Consider the following 17,813-nt stretch of genomic DNA (forward strand, 5'->3'; position numbering starts at 1 on the left):
CCTGACCACCATTGACTCGGGTAAGGCGATCTGATCAGTTGCTAGATTTGTGTAGAATCTCTCCTGGAGAAATTCCCATTTCTTTGGGTACCAATGTTTCAATAGTCAAATTGAGAGACGCAGTGTCTCTTTAGGATGTCTACATTTCTGCCAGGCTGTTACATGAAGTAACATTCTGGCCTCCCCTAACTTACCGTCTCAGTCAGATGGTGTCTCACTGACCTTGGGCTGTATTCCTATAGGCAGTGACTTTGGATTTCTTCACTATTGTAGTGTGTGTGGTGTTTTGCATATGCTTGGCCCAGGAAGAGGCACTTTTAGGAGACGTGGCGTTGTTGGAGGAAGAGTGTCACTGTGGTAACCTTTGAGACCCTCCTCCTTACTGCCTGGAGAACAGTCTTTTCCTGTCTGATGATAATGGGCTGAACCTTAGAACCTGTAAGCCGGCCACCAGGATTGCTTCTTGCAGCTGATTTTCCTTTCCTTTCACCGTTACATAGCCTGGGCATTGCTCCGCTCTATTGAGCAGATTTCCTGCAGATCAACAGAAAGATGAACTTTCATGAGTTAAAGCTGTTTAGATGAATTAATGATTTCATAGAATTCTTATTAAAGTAAATTGAGGAAGAAAGTTGGAAGTTGTGAGATGGTTTCGGTTGTTTTGCTAGAAAGATGTAATAAAGTTAGAATCAAGAATAGAACGTGCCCACTCATAAGTACTAAGGCTGCATAATAAAATGGGCCTGGAGAGAGGATTCAATGATTAAGAGCACTGGCTGTTCTTCCAGAGGATCTGGGTTCAATTCCCAGCAACCACATGGCAGCTTACAATTGTTTGTAACTCCAGTTTCTGGGATACAACACCCTCACACAGACAGACATGCAGACAACCGCTAATGCACATAAAATAAAAATAAAAATAAAAATGGGCTGGAAAGATGGCTCAGTAGTTGAGAGCACTGACTGCTCTTCCAGAGGTCCTGAGTTCAATTCCCAGCAACCACATGGTGGCTTACGACCATCGGTAATGGGATCTGATGGCCTCTTCTGGTGTGTCTGAAGACAGCTCAGTGTATTTATATACATAAAATAAATCTTAAAAAAAAATAAATGCACTTTCATACACTAAAAAGAGATATAGATTTGGGACAAATCTGTGATCAAGGAAAAGGATTCTGACCCAAGGATGAAACCACAGGTGTGCACTATGGCAAGGCCCTGTAAAAGCTGTTGCTTTGAATGTATTATATATTTTTTAAATTGAACATAGATTCTTTTCTCATATAATATACCCTGGTCATAGTTTTTCCTCCCTCTGCTCCTCCCATTTCTCCTTATCTCCCCTCCACTTGCTGTTAGTTTCCTTATAAAAGACAGGCTTCTAAGAGATAATAACGAACACTGAAATCTAAGAGGAAGCAAAGACCATATTAAAGATGGACAAGGCAACTCAATGGGAGGAACAGAGCCCCAAGAGCAGACACAAGAGCCAGAGACCCACAGGAGTCATAAATATGCCACACTGACAGGTATAACATAGGCAGACAATCACGGAGGCCTCGGCTTGGGCTTCAGTCCCTGTGAGTTCACATGAACTTCCTTAGTTGGTTCAGTAGGCCTTGGTGTCCCCCGATCTCTGGCTTTTACACTCATTCCACCTCTTCTTTCACAGGATTTTCTGACCTCGGAGAGGAGGGATTTGATGGAGACCTCCAATTAGACCCTCCGCATAAGACCTGGCTGTGGGTCTCTGCAAATGTTCCCATCTGATGCCAGATGAAGCCTCTTTGATAACGACTCAAAAAGACACTGATCATGGGCAGCGGTGAACTGTTAATCCTCTCTGAGCTCCCAACTCTGCACCCGCCCGAGAGCTCTGTGACTATTTAAAGCCACGAGGAATCTGGACTGTCTTTCTTTTCCTCCATCTTCCTTCCTTCTTTCTTGCTTTGAATTTACAGGGAAACCGCTTTGAACTTGTTATGGACACCTTTCTGTAACATTTTATTTGTGAGGTATATCTTACATAGAGAATTTTTTTTGTCTAAAAAGCTATAAAAAGACTGCTAGCAGTGAAGCTGTTTTCTGCTTCACCTAGTGTGTGTGTGTGTGTGTGTGTGTGGTTGTGTGGTTGTGTGTGTGTGTGTAAAGTTCTCATTGTTCATTAAAGCACAAAATAGTAATAAAAGGAATTAAGTTTTTTGCATTTATTTAAGCACAGAACAGCAACAAAGAGTTACGTTTCCCCAGCATTTATTCAAACACAGAGTTGAAGCAAAAGGAAGCCAGTAGTTTTCAGCCACAGAATAAGAGTGTTAAGTTTTCAGACACCATCAGCTTCTAGTCCCCAGTGCAGTTTAGATTTACAAGGCTGGAGATCATCAGCCATTTGGCTTTAGTTCGACTCTGTGTTCCACCTCACTTCAGGGCTAGCCCCCTGCAGGGACCAGTGTCTCTCTTCCTGCTGCCTGCTGATTCAAGTATAGAACGCTCAGCCATCCAGCCCTGTCCGCATGCTGCCATGCTTCCCGCCATGGAAGCCACCCCAATTAAATGTTTTCCTTTACAAGGGTTGCCGTGGTCATGGTGTCTCTTCACAGTGAAGACCACTTGCCAACCACTTACAGAGGCCCAGCTGTGCCCAGGGAGAGGAAACTGCTCCAAACTCCACACTTTCCACTTGTACCTGAAGACAAGAAGGGAAATAAAGACGTGGGGGAGGGGGGCAGACTCTGGTTTGCGGCAGAGGCAAAAAAGCACAGATGGGAAAGCCTGGTGAGATGGCTCATGCCTGTAATCCTAACACTCAGGAGGCTGAAGCAGGAGGATTGGGATGAGTTCAGGTCAGTCTGGACTCAGAACAAAATAAAACAGCAAAACAACCTAAAAACATCGAAACCGCCTAAAAACAACAAAAGGGGTTGGGGATGTAGTTCAGTGGTCGCGGCCTAGCCTGTCATCCATGAGAACTGGAGATCAGTTCCTTGCACCAAAAATAAAGGAATTCAATTGTTTAAGACAACCAAGAGGTCTAGTGAGATGGCTCAGTGGGTAAAGATGCTTGCCTTGAAAGCCTGGCACATGAGTGCACACATTTGTGTGCGCGTACACACACACACACACACACACACACACACACACACACACACAAGCTAAAATGAAACATAAATGAAGGGTGGATTAACCGATTCAGTATTGTTAAGGCCTAGGTAGAATGTCCTGTCTAGCCTGCCGTTTTGTGCTATTACTAATATTATTAGGAAACTGTCTCTTATGTTGTTTCTGCTGTTACTAGGAAACTTTCTCATAGCCAAGTTGATTACGTATTCTGTGTTGTTCTATGTCTTGGAAACCAATCACGGTGGAAGTCAGTAGAACTGCTTTGTATAGCTCTCCACAATAAGCTTGGACCCGAACCAACCACCCAGTGACACTTCCTGTACCTGTGTATAACTTTTTATGCCCCTAGGATGGACCTACACCGATATGAGAAACTATTTGAAATAAGACTTCCATTTTGAGTAGGAGGGTGAGTACAGTTTAAATTCCCATGACCTTCCTGGGAACTGACATCCTGGTTGGCAAGGTAAGACATGAATGTTACAAGACAAGCCCCATGCTGGTTAACAAGTTAAGACATGAGTGTTAGACAGTGCCTTGCCACAGTTGAATATTGCAACCAATGGGAACAAGATAAATGTACAAGAAAGACATGGTGAAATAATGTGGCACAGATGACCCTGCGGGATTTTTTTTTTTTTCCTATTCTTTTTTTCGGAACTGGGGATCGAACCCAGGGCCTTGCGCTTGCTAGGCAAGCGCTCTACCACTGAGCCAAATCCCCAACCCCAACCCTGCGGGATCTTAACTCAACATCACGGTTCAGCTTCTGAGTCTGAACCATGGCCCTGATTGGTCAGTTCTGGGGTTTATGCTCAATAAACTACCCCTGCTTGACTGAGATCGGTGGTTTGTGAGGTGACTACTGGACCCCAAATATTATACATAGCCATCCTCAAGAAGCCTCTGTCGCAGCCCCAAGCCTGGGGTTCTAGCTGGCGACTGGCTAGGCACTTGCCAGGCCAGGGTATGGGATCAGTTCTTCAGGTCAGCTAGTCCTCAGGTTGCGGGGAGAGAGATCGGGGAACTTGAGTTGGATGTGTTCTGCAGACTCGAATTGTTGAGTGCTCTTCAGATCCATATCTACAGGGAGAAAAGCAGAGTGTCCTGCCGCATCTTTCTGGAGAACTGCCAGGGCAAGCCCAGTGTTTCAGTGGAAAGAGTGGGTAGAGTAATTTTAATGGCCTGAATCTGGACTGTCTCTCAAAAGCTCATCTGTGCTGGGGGGATGTTTTTGCGCGCTGTGCATTCATACTGATTTCTATCCCCAGAGCTTCTGTTTGCAGTCCGGACCTTGGTGTGACTCAGTATTATAGAAAGCATTGCTCTCCCTCGCCTCCTGATTGGTTAAAGAGCCGAACAGTCTAACAGCTGCGCAGGAGAGGATAAGGCGGGACTTCTGCGCCCTGAGGATGGGAGGGATCTGAGGTGGAAAAAGAGGAGCCGAGGAGAGGAGTAAGACAAGAAAGAATAAAGAAGGGAGTGGCAGGGGCTGGAGAAATGGCTCAGCGGTTAAAAGCACTGACTGCTCTTCCAGAGGTCCTGAGTTCAAGTCCCAGCAACCACATAGTGGCTCACAACCATCTGTAATGGGATCTGATGCCCTCTTCTGCTGTGTCTGAAGACAGCAATGGTGTACTCATAAAAGAATAAATAAATTAAAAAAAAAAAAAAGGAAGTGGCAGAGCGAGACCAAGATGGCAGGGAAAGGGCCATGTGGTTGGGAATTAGGCAGACCAGCATCTTCAGGCTAGAATAGGCCAGAACTCGCTCAGCTTATTTACTTGAAGCTTTTAATAAATATTCCAGGTCTATGTGTCATTATTTTAGAGCAAGGGCAGGCATAGAAAAACCCCATACTTTTACACTTGAAGGCCTGGTCTACACGCAGCAGTGATCAGGGATGAGGCTTGTGGGAAGTCTTTGGATCGCAAGGGCTCTGACCTCACGTATGGATGAATCCATTGATGAACTCATAATTTGATAGTGTTGTATGGGAGGGTACATGCACGAGGCTCTGGGTTCCGTCCCCAGGGATAACAGCAAAACCATTGCAGAAGTTCTTGATCTGATTGTGCCTCCTGCTATTGCTTACCAGAGACAGATGCCCATGGCACAACGCAGGGCTGCAGCACCCAAACGGCCGTCCTTCATTTAATTCAAAGGAAGCTCAATGTTGTTCTTCAGCTGGCGGAGGACACAGCGATGGCGTAGCTCGTTGGCTTCATTTTCTACATGGAAAGATGCAGTTTGATTTGGAAAGTGACTGGCTTTGAGACAGGTGAGTTTATGCATCGGCACATCAGAATTGGAATCTATTCTTCCGGGTTTCAGGTTATCTCTTTTTAAAAACGTAGCCAACTGGAAGCAGTAAAAACAAAACTGTTTTTACTCTGGTGTTCTGTTGAGAAAGTTGTCAACGTGCCAACACGTTCAAGGCTATTTGCCACTGTCTCTTCTATCAGATTCGATGTTTCTGGTTTTATGTTGAGCTCTTTGATCCACTTTGACTTGAGTTTTGTGCAGGGTGATAGACATGGGTCTATTTGCATTCTTGTACGTACTGACATCCAGTTAGACCATCACCATTTGTTAAAGGTGCTTTTTCCCCCCTGTATATTTTTGGCTTCTTTATCAAAAATCAGAAATCAGTAGGTATGTGGATTTATATCTGGGTCTTTGATTTAATTTCATCGATCCACCTGTCTTTTTATGACAATACAATGAGGTTTTTATTATGATTGCTTGAAATCAGGGAAGATGATACCTCTGGATGTTCTTTTTTTAAAGATTTATTTATTTATTATATACTATAGCTGTCTTCAGACACACCAGATCTTATTACACATGGTTATGAGCCACCATGTGGTTGCTGGGACTTGAACTCAGGACCTCTGGAAGAGCAGTCCGTGCTCTTAACCACTGAGCCATCTCTCCAGCCCCTTCAATTTTCTTTAAAGATTTACTTTTTTTTTTTTTTTATCATATAGGTCTTTTGCTTGCTTGGCTAGAGTCATCCAAGATACTTTATATTATTTGTGTCAATTGTAAAGGATGCTGTTTCTCTGATTTCTTACTCACTCTCTGTCATTTGTATATAAAAGGACTACTGCTCCCCCTCCCCCCCCAGCTAATCTTGTATTCAGCCACTTCATTGAAGGTGTTTATCAGCTGTTGGAGTTCCCTGGAAGAATTTTTGGAGTCACTTATGTATACTATGATATCATCTGCGAATATCAATACTTTGACTTCTTCCTTTTCACTTTGAATCCTATCTATCTCCTTCTGTTGTTTTATTGATCTAGCCAGAACTTTGTGGGGCTGGAAAGCTGTGGGGCCTGGGGGAGCCAGCATGGAGTGAGAGTGGGCTCAAAGTGTGTCCAAACCTTGGAGATCTCATCCTAAGATTGGCAGGAGTAGGATTGCTTCCCCTGATACCCTGGGCCTGTATGTTCTGGTACACACCCCTGTGCTCCTATCTTTGTTCCCCAGAAAATAATCACGAATCCCAGCAGCTAGGTTAAACATTCTCTCTCGTAAGGTTGTGTCCAGCAACTCCTGGAATTCCTCTTTATGTAAATGAGCCATTTTAACACCCTAGTCCCAGCCAATGATGTACACTTATCCCAAAAGTCCCTACCAACCCCCTAAAGCTTTAAGTAGCCCCCATTAAATGAGCTGTCTCCCGAGAGTCTGTGTGTTCACAGCTGCCTGAGGTCTCTTCCACTTTCAGCTCTTCCTGCCTCACTTCCCCTCTCAGGAGCCACTGGTCATGATTGTGGGCGTCTGTGTCACAACATGGCTCACAGAGACCACCAGGATGCTCAAGATGAAGGTGAGTGATTCCTCCTCCAGAGAACATCCACCCCCTGCCCCATTCTTGCCTCCCAGTGACAAGGGCTAGCAGTCTGTTTCTTCTTTCTCTCTCTTACTCTTGGTTTACACCGTTGTGATGGACTGTGCATGGTGACGGGGCAACCGACACCTTCCAGCCTAGGCTACTTCCTGGCATTGGCAGAAGGCCCCAGCCTTCCGCCTGGACTCTGACAGCCTGCTTTGCCATTGGCCATAACCCTCTATCTTTTTCTCTCCTTGAAAAAATTCTGGTAACACAACAACCTGTTAAAAGTCCTTAGGGTGCTCACTGGTTTCTCTGAAATTTGTGGGCAGGGTTGCATCTAGGACTTTGGGGGATCCTCCATGTTGCCTCAAGGCCTGGGGAATGTTCACCTCTGGCCTTGGCATTTCCAAACTTTCTCTATCATGGGAAACTCTTCATCTCATCAGAAGGAATCTCAGATTGAGGGACTGTGAGTGTTACACAAAATTCATATGTGTAACTGACCCAAAGGGAGACTCTGTCCTTTAGAACGAAGTCCGTGAGGCAGCCCCCTGGAAGAGTAGCAGGAGGCCCCTACAACCCTGATACACAGACTAGGGCCACTTATCCCACTAGCTGCCATGTCTTAGTTTGGGTTTCAGGACTGAAGAGACACATGACCAAGGCAACTCTTATAAGGGACAACATTTAACTGGGGCTGGCTGACTGGTTCATGGACCAGTCCATTATCATCATGGCAGGATGAAGGCAGGCATGGTGTTGGAGAAGGAGCCAAGAGTTCTCCATCTTTGAAGGCAACCAGGAGAGACTGTCTCTGGTCAGCCTTGAGCATATATGCGAGGACTCAAAGCCTGGCCCCTCCAACAAGGCCACACCTAATCCAGCAAGGACTTGCCTCCTAATAGTGTCACTCCCTGTGGGCCAAGCATTCAGACACACGAGTCTATGGGAGCCAAACCTGTTCAAACCACCACACGACAAGACCTCTTCCTTGAGAGGTTTCTTCCAAGAAATCTCCTCGATTTCTACCCGCCCAGATGACATTTTTTAAGGAGGAGGTCTTTTTTTTCTTTCTAAGCTCATTTCAGTTCTAAGAATAAGGTCAGAGAGAGAGAGTCTCTTCCAGGTTTTGGCAGAGGAAAGGTAGGAGGAGGCAGGGTCTTGTGAGATGATGGGCAGGGTGATTCTGTCCTATGCATGTGTGCAGAGGCCACCCGGTTGTAACATCCTGCTGGCTGGGCTGCCTGCTGGGCTCCAGTGGAGAAAACCCCCAGGCAGAAAAGCTCATCATAGCCCCACATGATACCATCTCCGTCCTGTTTCACTTGACCTGCTGGAGGCATTTGTCTCTGTAGAGGGCTTCGCGTTGTAGGGAAAGCATCGGGCTAGAGAGGGATGGCAGGTATCTAACCCATCCTGAGGCATGTTTAAAGATTTGACTTTGGAGGAGGGATTTAGTCTAAGGGGCATGAATGCCGTCCTCCCTGACTGCCTGCCTGAGCTCTTTTAAGGCTCCAGCTGATAAGGATATCAAGTTAGAGGCTTAGCCCAGGTAGAGTAGATATTAACCAGAAATGCCTGAATGTCCCGGCACACAGCAGAGTCCCAGAGGTCACACAGCTGCTGGGTAATGGAAGGAGGGGCGGAGGGAGGACAGCCCTGTGGTGTAACATAGGGAGGCAAAGGAAAGAGGTGGGACACAGTGAATTGGGTGTGGCCAGAATGTGCTACTGAGTGAGGAAACAATTGTTTTGTGAAACCTCCTCTCTGCCCTTTTCTAGGACTAGGAGGTCTGCCACCTCGGGACATTTATCATCACCAGAGTCACCTGATGTGGAGAGGGAGAGTAAGGCATCCTTAGTGGGCTTTGGGGGACCCACTTATTAATGGACAACAGATATAAGGATCAGGAAACAGAGAGACAGAGGTTTCCTTCCCCCTCAAGTGGAAGCCCCTACTAAAAGTCAAACTGATGTGGGCTTAGAAAGGAAAAAGGCCTCCTTCTTAAAAACGTCACCTGGGCGGGTATGACTTCCGAGTGCAGCGTCACCTGCCAAGACCTCAAAGATGAATACTGCAATAGATGGACTGTGGCCACTCAGGATACTGGGGCAGCATCTCCTCAGGCTTCTTCCATTGCTCAGGCCTTTGCAGCAGCAATAGAAACAGAAGGGGCTTGCTTTAAATGGGCCGAGAAGGGACACTGGAAAGGTGAGTGCCCTAAGTGTGTGTGGGGAGGTGGGCTCCACCATAAATGACACCCAAGAGTTTGTCCCTGATGCTGTAGGGGCTTCTACTGGAGGAGAGATTGTCACTCCCATTATGATGGCAAACCACTGGAGCTTTCAAACTTAAAATGGGGGTAGCCCGCAGCCCTGACAGTAAAAGGGAAAACCACTTCAATAGGGGTTTTGTGGGTTTCCAGCATCTCAGAAGGCTCCCGCCCAAAGATAATCGTGGAAATAGATGACGAACCATTCAAATGCCTCATTGATACTGGAACAGATAAAACAATATTAAGCCAACAAGAGGTCCCACAAGGCTGTGGCCTAACTCCAGGGCCTCGGCTAAATTTAGGCCTAGGAGGTTGCTCTCATGCCTTGACCATTGAACAAGCCTGCAAATGGGAGGCTCCTGATGGGTCTACAGGAATGATACACCTTCTTGTGGCCAATGTCACCTCCCATCTTCTAGGAAGAGACGTCCTGGAAGCCCTGGAAATTACTCTCACTAGTCAGCCAAAAGGAAATTACAGTAGGGTAAATGATTATAGTCATAGTAATAATTATACTCATAAAAAATTTAGGGGTTGGGGATTTAGCTCAGCGGTAGAGCACTTGCCTAGCATGCACAAGGCCCTGGGTTCGGTCCCCAGCTCCGAAAAAAAGAAAAAAAAAAAATTTCAAAACGCTCACCCAGGTCAACCCCAATTCTAAGGGCTGTCTGTTGAATAAAGCACTCCCTCCTTGACTAGAAACTCTAATGAGCCTGTCTAGTTGAAAAAAATGGAGGGAAAACAACAACAACAAGTAAAAAAAAACTTCTGCTTCACCATATTCCCCCTTCCTGCAGTCCATGGAACACTCAAGTACTCACCATAAAAACTGCTCTGGGGATTTGAGACAGCTACCAGATTTAAGGGCAATTGGTGTAGGTTTGGGGGTCTCCCCAAAGGGGGCTACCTCTCATCTCCTCGATTTCCACCATCATTCCTCTCTTAGCAATAGACATTAAAGACTGCCTTTCTCTATCCCTCTCCACCTGTGGGATTGCCAATGCTTTGTGTTCTCAATACTCCCCGTTAACAACTCTGGGCCAGCCTTACAATACGAACGGACAGTCTTCCCCCAAGGAATGGCAACAGTCCCACCATCTGCAGGAAGCCGTTGTCACAGCGCTAAGACCCTACTTAGACTTAGACGAAGCTCTCCATAGTTATCATTGTGTGAATGATATCTCCGTGTGGGGACACTCTTCTACCTCCACCTCCCAACTTAAGGATCAGTTAATATCTTTCCTATCTCCCCTAGGATTTAAAATGGCTCCCCAAAAAATCGAGCTTATTCCTTCCAACGCATTCTTGGGAATACGCCCCCTTTACTCCCTTTGAGGGAATCTTTCCCTTCCCTCGAAACTTAACTCTTGCCTCTCTCCAAAGCTTTTGGTGTGTTGTTGTAAAAATATATAAATAAAAAGGTATGGTTATCTTTTACCCCGCTAGACCCACTCCGCGGTGTCCCAAGATATCTGCTAGATATCTTGGCGGAAACACAGCCCAGCCGCACACTTTCTTACACTCAAACCCTCACATAAAAGAACACACAACACAATAATCTTTGACCCAATTGGTAAGATATAATTGCCCACTTAAACATACAATGCCCGGTACCATCCATCCCTTGAGAACATTAATAACAACCTGTAAATACACAGAGCAGAATCTTAACATCACCTGCCATCTTGTCCTGCCACGGCTTCTCAGCCCCTCTCCTTCTTCTCCTCTCTCCTAGTCTCCTCCTCTTCCTTCAAACTTCTCTCCTGCCCATCCTTCCTTCTCCTCCAATGACAGGCCTCCTTCTATCCTGTACGTGCCCCTCACCAGTACTTTACAAATTCAATGGAGAGGTGGTTCTGGTGAAGTCACCGGAGTTCTGAGTCCTTGACTAGGCAGCTGTCCTTGGGGGAGTGGAATTAGCATCAAAATACAGTAACTTCAGGGCAAACCACAACATTGGTGGACATTTAATTGGCTTTAACCATGGGCTTTTCCTTCAGCTCCCTGAAGGATCTCTCTCTTTCACCTCCATAGTCCTGAAAGACCCCTCCTCCCAGGATCTCTCTCTTCTTTTTTTTTTTTTATTTTATAAGCTTTATTTATTTATTATGTGACTTCTGCCTGTGCCTTTAAACATAGTCCCATCAAATGACACCATGTGCACTCATCAACTCAGGACCTCTGGAAGAGCAGTCATCCAACAATACTGGTATAGCTTCTTCTTCTTGCTCTCAGGAGAGCACTGTATCAGCCCCAGGGAGTGCTGGGATGGCTCTACATGCTGGTTAGCAGTGCACCTAGAATTTTAACGGAGGTAGATGCACTTGCTGTTATGATTAGAAATGTCAGAGACAGAGCCCTACAAACCATAAGAACAGAACCCAATATCCTTGTCACCCCTTTATCTCTTTCTGATATTCAAGGCGCTACCCAGAAATCACTTCTGTTTTGCTTTTTTGGCCTAATAGGATTCCTGGGACAAACCAGGAAGTGATTATCAAATCACTACCCTAATGAAAGATGGGTTTCTGCTCTATCTCTGTCGTGGTGGATTTCCCCACCCCCACCCCACCCCACTCTTTGCAAAGAAGCAATTCACCAAGGCTCCCTTAGTATTTACTGATGGAGGAAAGAGGGGGAACTGTGGAAAAAATACTCTTCTTGCCTGGGGATGAGCCCCCCATTATTTGATTCAGTTAGCTGCCTCATCACTCCCCACCCCCCCCTATATAAGGAAATATATTCTGCTTATTTAGCCCTCAGGAAGTCAGTGGCCCTTTTCCAGGTTCCGTCCTGCATGTTCCCATAATATCACTGTCACCAAGCCATTATGTGTTAACCCTGCCACCCTCCTGCTCTTCTTTGGTACAAAAACACCATCACTCTCTGCGTTCACTCCTCCCTCCAAGAGATTTGCACTCTTGTAATGATTACCCCACAGATCTATCTGTACAAGTCTCAAGAAATCGCCTGGCAGCTAGGAGGAGACCAGAGAAAGAGAGACATCTTCATCCCCCCGTCTGATTTGGCCTGGCCTTCTCAGCAGGAGCAACAGGGGCCCCTGGAGTCACCTGGTACAGGCGTGACACCTGGCTGATGACTTCCAGGACAAGCTTGACCAGGCCATGACCTCCACCTTGGACAACCTTGAGTCCTTCCAGTGAGTCCTTGCGTGGGTTGCTTTACAAAGCAGGAGAGCTCTTGACCTAATGACAGGCGAGCAGGGAGGTAGTTGAGTTATACTGGGGAGGAATGCTGTTTCTATGTTAATAAATTTGAGCTAGTAGAACAAAACGCACAGGTACTTAAGAATTTCCGGTGAGATCTCCGAGCTGCTATGCCCTGGGTACCTTCAAGGTACTCAAACCCTTTGGTAGCCTGGCTTCTTTCTCTCCTTGGCCCCATACTGGCCATTGGAGCCCTTCTCCGCCGGGACCCCTGTTTCATTCAATTTCTAAAACAGCAACCAAGCAATATTGCCAAAGTCACTACTAACCAGATTCTAGTTCAATACCAAATAATTCCTAACCTAGAGGCTGATGACTATGATGATACGTCCCCTTTATAAAATGAGAAGGGGGAGATGTGGGGCTGGGAAGCCATGTGTCTTAGTCAGGGTTTGTATTCCTACACAAAACATCACGACCAACATGCAACTCAGGGAGGAAAGGGTTTATTCAGCTTCTACTTCCACATTGCTGTTCATCACCATAGAAAGTCAGGGCAGAAACCCACACGGGGCAGGAACTTGAAGGCAGGAGCTGATAGAGAGGCCATGGAGGGGTGCTGCTTACTGGCTTGCTTCCCTTGGCTTGCTCAGTTTGCTTTCTTATAGAACCCAGAACTAACAGCCCAGGGATGGCACCACCCACAATGGGCTGGGTCCTCCTGCCTGGATCACTAATTGATAAAATGCCGTACAGCTGGGTCTCATGGAAGCATTTCCTCAAGGGAGGCTCCTTTCTCTGCGGTAACTCTAGCTTGTGTCAAGTTGACACAAAACAGCCAGTACACCACTGGACTGGAGGGAGCCATCACATAGCAGGAGGGGGGTTGAGGCATGTCCAAACTCCAGAAATCTCATCTTGAGGTCAGCAGGAGTAGGATTGCTCCCCCCGCCCTAGGCCTGTGCGTCCCATTGCATGTAGCTCTGCTCCCCACCTTTGCCTCCCCACCCCTCAGAGGATGTCTTGTAGCCAGGTCAGCAGCACCTGTAATTTCTCCTTATGCAAATGAGGCATTCCCAACACCCTGGCCCTGGCCAGTGTTGTATAATCATCCCGAAAGTCTGTCTCTACCTACCTCCCCCAAAGGTTTAAGCAGCCTTTATTCCCCTGGTTTAATGAGCTGTCTCCTGAGAGTCTGTTCTCATCATGTTCACAGCTGTCTGAGGTCTCTTCCATTCCCTGTCTTTCCATTTTCCTTCCCATCTCAGGATGTGCCAATCAAGATGGAAAGCCTATTGCTGAGAGGAGGGCGGGGAAGTGGGCCTGGCTTTCTCAGCATCTAATGAGATGGTCATGTGGTTTTATTTCTTTCAGTTGGTTTAATGTTGACAGATTTTTGTATGTTGACCTGTCCCTGCATCTCTGAAATGAAACCTACTTGACTATGGTGGATGATCCTTTCAATGTGCTCTTGAATATTTTTGCATTTATGTTCATGAGGGAAATTGGTCCATAATTCTTTTTCTCTGTTGAATCTCTTTTGTGTTATTTTTGTATCAGGGTGACTGTGACCTCATAAAGTCAATTTGCCAGTGTTCTTTCTGTTTCTATTTTGTATAATAATTTGAGGAGTATTGGCATTAGCTCTTCTCTGTAAGTCTGGTAGAATTCAGTGCTAAAACCGTCTTTTTCTGGGCTGAGCTTTTGTTGTTGTTGTGGTGGGGAGACTTTTAATGGCTGCTTCTATTTTCTTAGGGATTTTAGGTCTGTTTAAAGCATTTATTTAGTCTTGATTTAACTGGTAAATGATATCTGTAAAGAAAATCGTCCATCTCTTTCAGATTTTTCAGTTTTGTGGAATACAGGGTTTTGATTCTTTGGATTTCCTCGGTGTCTTTTGTTATGTTCCCCTATTCATTTCTGATTCTGCTAATTTGGATATTCTCTTCCGGGGAATTGTGAGCTTGGCGTGGCCCAGTGGCCTTGAGTCGTGCATCATGGGTTTTTCAGTTTAGAGTTTATAGCTCCAAGGGCACAGTGTGCCTTCAGCTCCTGAGAGCTCCGTGCACTCCCTCAGGCAGTAACGTGTTAGAGACACTGTGTTTCTCTGTATGTTCCCATGGAAGTCAAAGAAGCATGAAAGCGTCACAGGACAGTTGGTCTTAGACATTAATCTTGTGTACTCTGTAAAACTTGGCCTATGTCATCCTATCCTGGAAATGGCCATTATAGTCTTTCTTATAAAGGTATAAAAAGTCTGATTGCTCTTGGCCAGGTTTGGTGGCGCATGCCTTTAATCCTGTGGGATCAGGAAGCTATGGAAGCCGTGGCCTGGAGCAAGAGTGGGGTTGAGGTGTGTCCAAAACCGGAGATCTGACCCTGAGATAAGCAGGAATAGGGTCACTCCTCCCACCATGCCCCAGGCCTGCTTAGCCAGGCCCACATAGTCCTGCACCTTCACCTTTTCTCCTCAGAGGAGGCCATGTAGCCTGGTAACCAAGTGGACTCCTTCTCCTTATAAGGTTATGTCCAGTCCAGAAACATCTCAAGTTTCTCCCTATGCGTATGAGGCATCCTTAGCACCCTGGCCCTGGCCAATGGTCTACACTCTTCCCAAGCCTCCTACCCACTCCCCAAAGGTTTTTTACAGCTTCTCTTCTCTCAATTAAATGAATGGTCCTGCTGAAGCCTGCCTCGTGCTCACTCCCCTCCTCAGGACCCTATCCCTATGACCACCTCCCTCCCCTTCGCAGGATCTACCAGCTGTGATAGTGGGCAGTCCAGTCATTAAGGGTTGGGAAACAGGAACTGGAATAACATAACCCCAGCACTTGGAAGGCAGAGGCAGGCAGATCTCTGTGAGTTCAAAACAGTCTGATCACTCTTTATAAAGTTGTCACAGCCTCAGTTGTGATGTGGCCCCTCATAAGGCCATATCAGGTGACCTCGGCCCAGGTAAATAAGTATGGGCTTATGTTTAACTCTCTGTATTTTAATTAGTTTGAATAAGAGTTCATCTATCTTGTTGATTTTTCTCAAAGAACCAACTCTTTATTTAATTGATTCTTTGTAGTGTTCTGTTTCTATTTTATTGATTTCAGTCCTCGGTTTGACTATTTCCTACTCTCTCCTCTTGGGTGTGTTTGCTTCTTTTTGTTCTAGAACTTTCGGGTGTGTTGTTGAGTTGCTAGGATGAGATCTCCCCAGTTTCCTTATGAAGGCACTTAGTGCTATGAGTTTTCCCCCTAGCGCTGCTTTCATTGTGTCCCGTAAGTTTGGGTGTGCTGTATGCCCATCTTCATTAAATTCTAGGAAGTCCTTAATTTCCTTCTTTATTCGTGTCTTGTCCCGGTGATTATTCAATATCGACTTGTTCAGTTTTCACGAGTTTGTAGGCTTTCTGTTGTTTTTGTCGTTGAAATTCCAGCCTTAATCCGTGGCAGTCTGATGGGATGCAGGGGGTTTGTTTTAGTTAGGGTTTCATTGCTGTGAAGAGACCTCCATGACAAAGGCAACTCTTATAAAGGACAGCATTTAATTGGGACTGGCTTACAGGTTCAGAGGTTTGGTCCATTATCATCGTAGCAGGAAGCCTGGCAGCATGCAGTCAGGCATGACGGTAGAGAAGGAGTGGAGAGGGTTCCACATGTTCTACATCTTGATCCAAAGGCAGCCAGGAGAAGCCTGGCTCCTCAGGGAGCTAGGAAGAAGTTCTCTTCTGCGTTGAGTGGAGTGAGCATAGGAGGAGACCTCCAAAGCCCACCCCTATAGTGACACACTTCCTTCAACAAGGCCACACCTCCTAACAGTGCCACTCCCTATTGGTCAAGCATCCACAGACCACCATGGGGTCATTTCAATGTTCTTGTATCTGTTGAGACTTGCTTTGTGACTGAATATGTGGTCAGTTTTGGAGAATGTTCCCTTAGGTGCTGAGAGGAAGGTATATTCTTTTGTGTTTGGGTTCAATGTTCTGTGGATAAGTTAGGTCCATTTGGTTCATAATGTCTGTTAGCTTCATTATTTCTCTGAACGACCGTTGGAATATCTTGTTTATATGGTTGTTTTAGTTAGGGTTTTTACCACTGTGAAGAGACACCATAGCCAAGGCAACTCTTACAAAGAACATTTAATTGGCTCTGGCTTACAGTTCAGAGGTCCAGTCCATTATCATTAAGGCAGAAAGCACAGCAGCATCCAGGCTGCCACGACACTGGAGAAAGAGCTGAGAGTTCTCTATCTTGTTCCCAAGGGAAACAGGAGGAAGCTACTGTCTTCCGGGCAGCTTAGGAGGAGGATCTCAAAGCCCACTCCCACAGTGACACACTTCCTCCAACAAGGTCGTGCTTACTCCCAACGAGGCCACACCTACTAATAGTGCCATTTCCTGGGTCAAACATATTCAAACTACCACAATGGTGATTGAAAGTTTTGCTGGCTATAGTAGTCTGGGCCAGCATCTGTAGTCTCTGAGAGTCTGTAGCATATCTGACCAGTCCCTTCTGGCTTTTAGAGTCTCCATTGAGAAGTCGAGTGTAATTCTAATAGGTTGCCTTTATATGTACTTGGCCTTTTTCCCCTTGTAGATTTTAATATTCTTTCCTTGTTCTGTGTGTTTAGTGTTTTGATTATTATGTGACATGGGGGCTTTCTTTTCTGGTCCAGACTATTTGGTATTCTGTGTATAGGCGTGTCCTACTGTAGGTTAGGGACTTTTTCTTCTATGACTGTTAAAAATATTGTCTGGGCCTTTGAGCAGCTGCTGCTGCTGCTGCTGCTGCTTCTTCTTCTTCTTCTTCTTCTTCTTCTTCTTCTTCTTCTTCTTCTTCTTCTTCTTCTTCTTCTTCTTCTTCTTCTTCTTCTTCTTCTTCTTCTTCTTCTCCCTCTCCTCCTCTTCTTTTTCTTTCCTCCTCCTCCTTCCTCTTCCTCTTCCTTTTCTTCTTCCTCTTCTTCTATTCCTATTATTCTTAGATTTTTGTCTTCATAAAGTCCCAGATTTCCTAGATGTTTTGAGTCCTTTGTTTCCTTTGTTTTAAGTCTAAAAATTCCTGTGATTTTTTAGACTTAATATTTTTTCTTTGACTGAAGTATCTGTTTCTTCTAGTGTGTCTTCAGTGCCTGAGGTTCTCTCTTCCATCTCTTGTATTCTGTTGGTGATGCTTGCATCTGTAGTTCCTGTTCTCTTACCTAGATTTTTTTTTTTTATTTCCAGAATTCCCTTAGTTTGTGTCTTCTGTATTGTTTCTATTTTCAGGTCTTGGCAACTTTATTTCCTTTAACTGTTTGTTTTCTCTTTGCTTTCTTGACATTCTTTAAGGGATTTATTGATTTTCTCTAATTTTTTTGATAGTCTTTTTTCCTTGATTTCTTTAAGGTATTTATTCATCTCCTCTTTCAGGGCCTCTATTAT

Source organism: Rattus rattus, chromosome 17, assembly GCF_011064425.1.
Source record: "Rattus rattus isolate New Zealand chromosome 17, Rrattus_CSIRO_v1, whole genome shotgun sequence".
Taxonomy (NCBI): Eukaryota; Metazoa; Chordata; class Mammalia; order Rodentia; family Muridae; genus Rattus; species Rattus rattus.